Source organism: Neofelis nebulosa, chromosome 6 (genome assembly GCF_028018385.1).
Source record: "Neofelis nebulosa isolate mNeoNeb1 chromosome 6, mNeoNeb1.pri, whole genome shotgun sequence".
Lineage (NCBI taxonomy): Eukaryota > Metazoa > Chordata > Mammalia > Carnivora > Felidae > Neofelis > Neofelis nebulosa.
Window position 1 is genome coordinate 24,867,822 of NC_080787.1, and position 9,195 is coordinate 24,877,016.

Genomic DNA, 9,195 nt, shown 5'->3' on the forward strand with positions numbered 1-9,195 from the left:
CAAACATCTGTGTTCTTCTATACATTCTTAATACAACTATCCTAGATAACTGCATTATCTGTGATGAAACCACTTCAAGTTGCCCACAGGCACCCATGGTGCAGATTTGGCCCATTGCTATCTCTAGCTTTACTGGGACAAGATCCATGAATACTCAGGGAGCACGTTCACATTCACGCACAAAATATGCTTACCTGTGTTCTAGTTTCATTGCTTAGGATTGGCTTGAAAGCTTCTCTGAGGTTAGATATGTTCTGTGTTTTTTTGTGCTGTCACAGCCAGAAGTCAAGATGGATTTATAAATACTCTGGACAGTGGCTCTTTTAAAAAGACCTGTAGAAGATTTAAAGCAGTTGGTTCTCAGTATACTTGAAAACAGGACTTCATCCCTTGAACTCTTCCAGGCAGTTGATGATTAGAGTCCTATGTATTTTAAGGTCTTGAATTTAATGTCTCAAAACTGTTCATAATCAAGTGAACTTTCCATGGCTTAGAAATACTGGTTGTGTATTTGAATTCACCCCTACAAGCTGCTGGCACTCTGTGTCTTCACTAAGTGGGAAAATAAGACCTGGAGGGGGCTGTCGGCTGCCTGTCCTGAAGCCGTCCGCAGAGCCCTTCCTAGAGTATTGTCATTTCCAGAACCACCGGTAAGATCCTGTGACCCATGGGGCACTACAGTGACTTTTCACATGGCTGATGGCCTGATAGATCTGGTTTCGAGGAGGAATCCTGGACGGGCGCTGTCTTGGTTATCTGTGCAGTGAAGACTTTACTGTGCTGATGCTGTCTACACGAGGTGCCCAGAACTGTTACGGGACCTTACTCAACTGTCACCAATCCCATTTCTCAGATTCTTGAGACTTCTATTTCCAGATGTGCACCTCCTTTCCCATTGTCCTCACCATCTCTGACTTTTTTCTTTTTGTGCCCACCTATACAGAAACCCTCCTGTCTTAAGTCTTTTGCAGGATTCTCTTGCCCCTCAACCTGCATTGCTGTTTATGTTGTTTTCTCTCTTCGTCAAAGTATCTCTTAAGCTATTGGCTTCTTTTTCTTCATTAGGCTTTCAGTCTTTTACATTTCATTCAATTTAGCTTCTGTCCCCACAAACCTGCTCTCAGGATCTCATGGTTCCCTACTTGCCAGCCTTCTGCAACTCAGTTCTCTGGCCTCCACTTGTGCATTTAACCCACTGGCCACCAGGCCCCCCTGCCAATTCCCCTTAGTTCCTGTGATGCTCTTACCTCCTTTACATGTCACCGCTGACTAACCCCAACCTTTGGTCATTGTTCTCTCTGTACTGGCTTTGAATAGCTTTATCTGCTGTGTTTATTACCTCAATCCCCAGCTATTTTCCTGGTGCCCTCCTGCCTGTGATTTCCTGTTCACTTAAACTTTTTATTGTAACCCTGAACAAACATGTCACAGATGTTTATTTCCCTGCGTGAATCTCCCCTAACTTCTCACCATTCTCTAGTAACACGACTCTCATTTATCCAGTATTAAATCTTAAAAAGTCCGAGTATAGTCATTTGCACATAAGTATTTAATAAATTCTTAACTAATTTTAGCTCTGCTATGAATTAAATTAGATTACAATTCTGCTTCAAAATCTAACAATTTAAGAACTTCAAAGAAATCTGAACTCAATTCATCATAGGCAAAACTACTTCTGGTTCAAAATATTTCTTTTAATATTTCCTAATTCATTGCAGGAGGTCTTGGGTTTAGTATTTTAATTCCAGTGCTTTCAGACTTGGAAATGTGATTTCTAGCAGTGTATTTTAATCAGGTTATTTATGACACAACTTTCTTCTGCAGTGTGAGATTTTATTTGGTGACTGTATCTAAGATGTTATCTGGCTGTCTTGTAGGACTCTTCAATGAAAGTTGGCCTGATTAAACCATAACATTCTTGTGCAGCTTTGAGAATGTTCCTGCTGTATGAGTATCTCTTATCACAGTTTTTCCAGTTTGGTAAATTCAAGAACACCCTTTTTCTTTGTTATTTCCATTGGTCTAACCTACCGCCCAAACCGTCTGCTGCATCTTCTAAAATTTACATATCCCTTCATTAAAGCTGATCTCGAAAGTATTTGTATGCAGTAAAAATGTTTCCTAAAGTGCCACTGCATATTACTTCTAGGTCTTAACGATGAGAAGCACGAAGTGAATCTAAAACATTAAGCAAAAAAAGGAAAACTACAATATTGATCTTAATTACCCCCTGGAATTTGTAAGAAAAAAAAAAAAGCTTCACATATTGTCTGCATTTAAAATTCCGACATTTCAAGTAACAAAGTCTTCTTTTAGAATAAAGATGATTTAGGGTGAGTTTTGTGCTATTTGTCAGTGAGTTGACTGTTCAGGTGGTGGACGTAAAACCCACCCCCCCACCACTCTCACATATTGAGAGTTTGGGTTCCCAGTAATTGTACAGACTGCATCCTCTGACCTTTTAGACATTTTTTAAGCAAGCAGAGATGCATCTTTGATTTAGCTTACTCAGCACATATCAATGAGTCAGTACCTAGAATTTCCTTTTCAAGATTTTATTATAAGTGGCAGAACTGAATTAATGTGTTCTTCATGGAAAAAGTATGGAGATCTCCAAAAAACTTTGGAAATTTAGTGTTTGTAACTATGTCATGTTTTTTAGTCTTTGCTGCTGAAAGGGAAAAAAAAAATGAATCAAAATATTAGGACAGTAAGAAACCAGCATTTTAGTTTCTTGTCCACAATGCTTAAAACACTCTGTATTCTATAAATTTCACATTAGTCCAAAGTCTAAAGAGCAGTATACCCACAGAATGCTAAAGTAGGTTTTTGTGGTAGGGTGATAGACTTTTTTTTTTCCTTTTCAAGATGTTTGTAATATGCTTATATTTTATAATGGAAGAAATAAGTGTTAAATTTATCGGAGCCTCCTACAATGAGTATAATAATCACAATGGTTGTGGGCAGTTTTGCTGTAGCTCATAAAATGAGCCCATCTTTAAAACTTGGATGTATGGTCACTTTATATATTCAAAAAAATTAAGATAGCTTATTGATGGAAAATCCTTGAGAGTATTTTTCATTTTTTCCTTAAAGGAACCAAAGCTTCCCATGTGTTATTTTTCGAATTTAATAAACGATCTCTGTAGCCAGGTTTGTGCCAGGCACTGAGTGCTGGCGCTCTTCCCCCACACCTTGTCCGCCAATCCCTGTGCCCATGATGGCCCAGTGATTCCAGTCCGGCCCCTTGTCTGGACTCCAGTCCCACTTAAGTTGGAGCATGGAGACCCACCGTCGTCCACAGGCGCTCTGGTATTCCCTTGCCTCTCACATCTCTTCTGCTTCCCTCTGGCCCCCAGCCTTGGCAGGTCTTGAGCCCACACATTGTCCTTGATTCTCCTTGCCGGCTAGCCTTCCCTGACCTGCTTACCTCATCCAAGGCCTCTGCTCAAGCACCTGCATCACACCACTGTTTATTGTCCGTATTCCCTCACCACTATCTGAGATTACCTTGTTCTTCCATTATCTGTCACCCCCTTTGGAAATGGAAAGTTTTGTGACAGCAGGAATTTTATTTAACTTAACTGGATCACCAAGGCTTAAACCATTACTAACACATGATAAATGTTTGAATATATATGGATTATTTAATTATCACACAACCATACAGTGAAGTAGGTATATCCTCATTTTGCAAGTGAGGGACCTGAATACACAAGTAGCTTACTAAAAATCACTCAACTATTAAGTGACAAAGCTGAGATCAGAATACAGGTGTGTCTGTGTCCAGAACTTTCACAGGATCTCCCCTCATGATACGGAAGTTTTCCAGGTGGGAGTCTGGTCACCATTCACTGGAAACTCAGCAGAAAATAGGTTGAATTGCTGTGCTTTGGATTCACACATGCCCGAGTCTTGGCTTCCCTCTGTGCACATACGCACCAGACTTCCAGGCTCACATGGCGGACGACTGTACCCTGGAGGATTCTAGAGAATAAGAGGCTGAAACGGCCTTTTCGTGGTACATTTCAGCCCCGCAAGGAAGCGCTTACTGAAACAAAAAAAGGAAACTGGCAAGCAAGTGCCCAAGAGTTGCTAAAGTGTGGTTGATACGAAATCCTGTAGGTGAGTTCTAGAAAAAAGGAAGTGAAAAAATAAGGAAGCTGTGGCTTCAAAATGAAGTCAGTTCTCAAATTGTGACTGAATTGTAACCTTAAATGTGTTTTTTTGTTGTTAAATGCATAATGACAAACTTAGTAAATTATACCAAGTTGAGACAGCTAAGTAGCTATCATAGGTGCACAGAGGCTGCCCACTAGCCATTACAGGATCACCATAAGGAAAGAGACCAAAGAATACTAGCAGTGTAAGCCCCCTTCAGGTAGTGTTTCAAGTCAAGAGACTAGCTGTGTTAAGATAGATATAGATATATTTTTTTAATTACTAAATTTGTAATAGGAATAATTGTGTGTTTTGGGTTTCATAATTTATTATTTTTTAAGTTTTTTTTTGAGAGAGGGAGAGGGAGAGAGAGAATGAATGGGGGAGGGCCAGAGGGCAAGTGAGAGAATCCCAAGCAGGCTCCACACAGTGTGCAAAGCCCAACTCAGGGCTCAGTTCCACAAACCGTGAGATTGTAACCTGAGCTGAAATCAAGAGTCGGATGCTCAACCAACTGGGCCACCCAGATGCCCTTGGGTTTCATAATTTTAAATCAGTAGTACTCTTCTTTTAGAATCCTGTTATTCCCAGGTTACCTTGATACCTGTCTGCGTGGGTGTGTTTTGCTGCCCTCTGCTGCTAACAGTTGGTACAACAGTGAAGTGTGGACTCCCAGGGCTACCCCTTAACATTGCTAGAAAGGTGAAGGATTGGGAAGAAGACAAGTCTGTGTTAGGAATTTTTCTCTCCTAAAGCAAACTACTGTTTGAACCAATGCAGCCCAACCACACTATGCATGCCTCTGCTCCCCACAACTAACCCCCAAAACTAAACATCAAAGTGAGAAATGGTGCTTTTGCTAAGATGTCAATGAAATGATTTGGATTTTTAAGTTATTTGAAGGATCACATCAGTAGAAAGGTGAATGCTGTAAAAGACACCCCTCCAGCCAACCACACCCAGAATGTGTTCTCTAGATTAATCTTAACCTTCCAAGAGCCATCCACCCCTCTGCTTTGCCTCCATCATGTACACACACACACACACATGTTTACTTCAGATGAACTAACCAAATATTTTTGCTTGTTGGACATGAGTGCAGTGTGATGGTTAATAGCTATTGAAACTAGATTTTGCTTGACTCAAGGCTCACCCACTTAGTGGCTGGATAACCTTAGACTTGCCACTTAACTGGTCTCAGCCTGTTTCTTCTGTAAAATGGGAATAGTAACTGGAGTTATTAGTCACTAATATTCAATGAATATTTATAAAGCCCTCACTATATGTCAAGTGTTGCATTGAACTTATTAAGATAACTGCATGTAAAGAAAGCTTATCTCAAAGCCTGGTCCAGAGTAACCTCATTTTCACCAGTAAGAAGTAGGTTTCTTTTCCTCATAAGTAATTTTTGTGTGTCAGCAGCTAAAAAATCATCCTGTGAAATTCTAAAGGGTGGTGCCCTCCCTATTTTCTGTACTTAACAGAGCCTCATATGTTATTACAGTTAGAAAGAATCTTATGAGTTATCTGGTCTAGCTTTTGCCAGTCCAAGACTCTCTTCTGTGACCCCCCCTCCCCCGTATGGACACCTCCCACTGGGCCAGGCACCCATTCCATCCTTGGACAGCTCCCCTATTAGACAATTCTTTCTTTTTTTTTTTTTTTTTTTTTTTTAATTTTTTTTCAACGTTTTTTTACTTATTTTTGGGACAGAGAGAGACAGAGCATGAACGGGGGAGGGGCAGAGAGAGAGGGAGACACAGAATCGGAAACAGGCTCCAGGCTCCGAGCCATCAGCCCAGAGCCTGACGCGGGGCTCGAACTCACAGACCGCGAGATCGTGACCTGGCTGAAGTCGGACGCTTAACCGACTGCGCCACCCAGGCGCCCCTAGACAATTCTTTCTTGAACACAAATTGCCTCCTTGTGGTCTGTGTCCCAGTTTTCCCCAAATCATCTTAGAAAAAATCTGCTTGCTTTCTCTCATGACAGTCCTTCATATATTTGAGGAGACCTATCATTCTTACTTTGTAGGCTAAAGTAAAAAGTAATAATAACCACCTCAGCCTACATGGATTTTCCTTTCTAAAATATTCCCATTATTTTTTTTTTCCCAAGGGAACGCTGTATTAAGATGATGGAAAACACCTAGCCACTTAAAGTCATATATACTGTATTGAGTAGTGTAATTTAAGGGTCCAAAATAATTATTTGCAACTAAGGTTGGAAATAATCACCATTTGTTCCCTCCCTCCAAAATGCATTACTTCAGCAGTTATTTGCTGTCAGGCAGCATTCATGAATGCAGGTGCCCATAAGATTGGATGGAGGAGGCTTGCTTAAAGCACAGTGTTCAGGGCACCGTCCCCAGAGCCTCTGACTTGAGTTCTGGGCTGGGGCCCAGTAATCTGCATTTTAATAAGCATACCCAGTGCTCCCACATGGTACAGTGTGCCCCCAGGAGAGCCTGGTGTCCCACCCGAAGCACTACCTGGTGGAAAGGAAGGAGCTCATCTTCTCTGCTGGCCGCCTGGGAGCCCCTAACTAGCCGAAGGGCAGGGCAGCACCTGCACCACAGATGGGGATGGGTTGGGTTGCTGGGCTCTGGGGACCCTCCTTCTGCTTGTACAGGAATGGGGCTGCTTCGCTTGCCTTTTCCTATCGTTCCTGCCCTCTTCTGGGATGCCCCAGAGGTCAGCTAAAGGCAGTGGTGGCGGCTGACCCTTTGAGCACTTCCTGTGATCCAGAAACTCTTCTAAGCATTTTACTTGTGTTCACTCATTTAATGGCCAGGGCCCCCTGCCCTATGAGAAAGGCTCTAATACCATCGTGGTACAGCCAAGGAAACGGAGGCCTCGAGCAATAAGGCAGATTGCCCACTGTCATTACCCTGCTTTAGAGATAGTAAGGCCATCCAGGATCTGGACCTGGGCAGTGTGACTCCAGGAGCCCTGGCCCAAGGCACCGGGAACCCTCCCAGGGCTGTCAGACCCATCCTCCCAAACACTGATGTCCCAAAGCCACCTGAAACTCAATCTGGGAATTGGTCACTTTTCTCCCTAGGTCACTTTCTCCTTCAGTGTTTCCTGCCTCCGTTGGTGCGGTCACTGCCACGGGAAGCCCCCGTTTTACAGGTCCCCCCTCCTTCCTACCTCTTACCAGTCTCTGCTCAGCTCACTTCCTGCATTTGACAAGTACAGCTGGCCCACGGGGGCGTGGCGCTGGCTGTCACTTGTCATGGCTGGGGCAGCTCAGACCCCACGTCCCACTGCCAGCCCGGTCCCCTTCAAACCCACCACCACCCACACACTGCCCTGTGCTCATCACAGATTGGCCTCCCGATCCTGTTGCTCTCCCCTGCTTAAAACCTTGCGGCGTCTCCCCACAGCCTGCATGACGAAGACCAAATCCTCCACTGTTTGTTTCCTCCAGACCTCTGAGCCGCTGTCTCACTAGTCCCCACGTTGAAACCGTTCCCCCGCTGAGCTGCCTGTCCTCTGCGCACAGCACCCTGTTGCCACCGTCCAGCCCTCTCCCTAGATGGAAGATCCTGACACTCTGCCCCTACCTGCTGGCCGAGCACCTCGCTTGCGGGTAACCTTTCATTCTGATACAGTTTCAAACTTCCAGAAAAGTTGCAACATAGCCCAAATTCCCTCTACTCTTAACCCTCATGCTGATCATTACTTGTTAACATTTTGCCACATATACACATACACGTACACGCTGACCTATTTGAGGGTGAATTGTAGACATGATGCCCCTTTGCCCCTGAACACACCCGTGTTTATGTCCGAAAGACAAATGCACTCTCTTATATAACCAAATTACAGTGGTTGGAGTCCGGAAGTTTAACACTGATGCGAGGTTTTCTAATCCACAGGCTGTGGTCGGGTTTCACTAATTGTCTCAGTGATGGTCATCACGGCAGCATTTTTTTTCTGGTCCAGGAGCCAGTCTAGGATCACCTGTTACATTTAGTTGTCAGGTCTCCTTAGTTTCTTTTAACCTGAAACACTCCCTCAGTGTCTCAGGACTCAAAAAAGCATGTTTAAGGAGTCAGGCAGGTTGCTTTGCAGAGTGTCCCCCAGCTAGAGCTCATGTACTATTTCCTTGCCCTCAGATTCATATTATGTCTTTCCGGCAGGAAGAGCACAGAAGTGATGAGGAGCCCCGCTCAGTGCCGTGAGCCAAGAGGCACCTGCTTCTGCTGTTTTGTCGTTACTGTTGTTGATACTGATGACCTGGGAGACGTGGGGGTCTCATTTAGTTTGTCAACCTCGGTTTTCACGTCACCTCTTCAAAAGGAAGCTTTCTGAGCCTCCCGCACCCCTTTTCCAGGCACCCACAGGTCTGGGGGCGCTGTTCCTATATCGCCACTCTCAGCGACTCGATCTAATCCTGGTGGTTGTGTTCCTGTGTCCCCCACTCTGCTGCAAGCTCTGTGAGAGCAGGGACCACATCTTGTTCGCCAGGGCAGCCCCCGCTCCCAATTCAGGGCCTGGCACGTAGTAGGTGCTTTATACATAATGCTGAGTGAATGAAAGAGTGCGTGAGACTATCCTTGAGCGGGTTCAGTCACAAAGCAAACCCCCACCCAGCTCTCTCCGGATCAGGCTTTGTGGCTTTTTCTGCTTTACTCGTGGAGCATGGCTAAGGTTTTTTTTATTTCTTTTTATGCCGGGTTCTCGCTGAAAGCATGAAAGTCTTGACTAAAGCCCAATAAAGAGGCACTGTGTTTATCCTTCCCTTGGGGAATCACAGGATGGACCGATTTTAGAAACTTCGAACCCCAGTTTAAGATTTTCCCATTTGCTTCTTCTTGGCGTGTGGGAGAGTCAGGGTGGGGGAGATTCTCTGGGTCTTTTCTCATGTGAAATATTTGGACCCGAAAGAGCAGCACGAAGCATCTTTGGTGGGCAGGGGGGCCCACAGCCCAGTGGCCTCTGTCCAGCCACACCAGCCACACACCGCACCCCGGGTCGGGAAGTGATTCAAGGGCTGTCCCGAAGCCTCTCAGGAGGTCACTCTCTC

The 9,195-nt window shown here is 44.4% G+C and overlaps 1 protein-coding gene across 1 annotated transcript in view; it reads left to right on the forward strand.

Annotated features, from left to right (window-relative positions):
• Positions 1-9,195, forward strand: part of SSR1 (signal sequence receptor subunit 1) — a 47,105-nt gene that overhangs the window by 30,373 nt on the left and 7,537 nt on the right. The gene's annotated exons all lie outside the window — the stretch shown is intronic.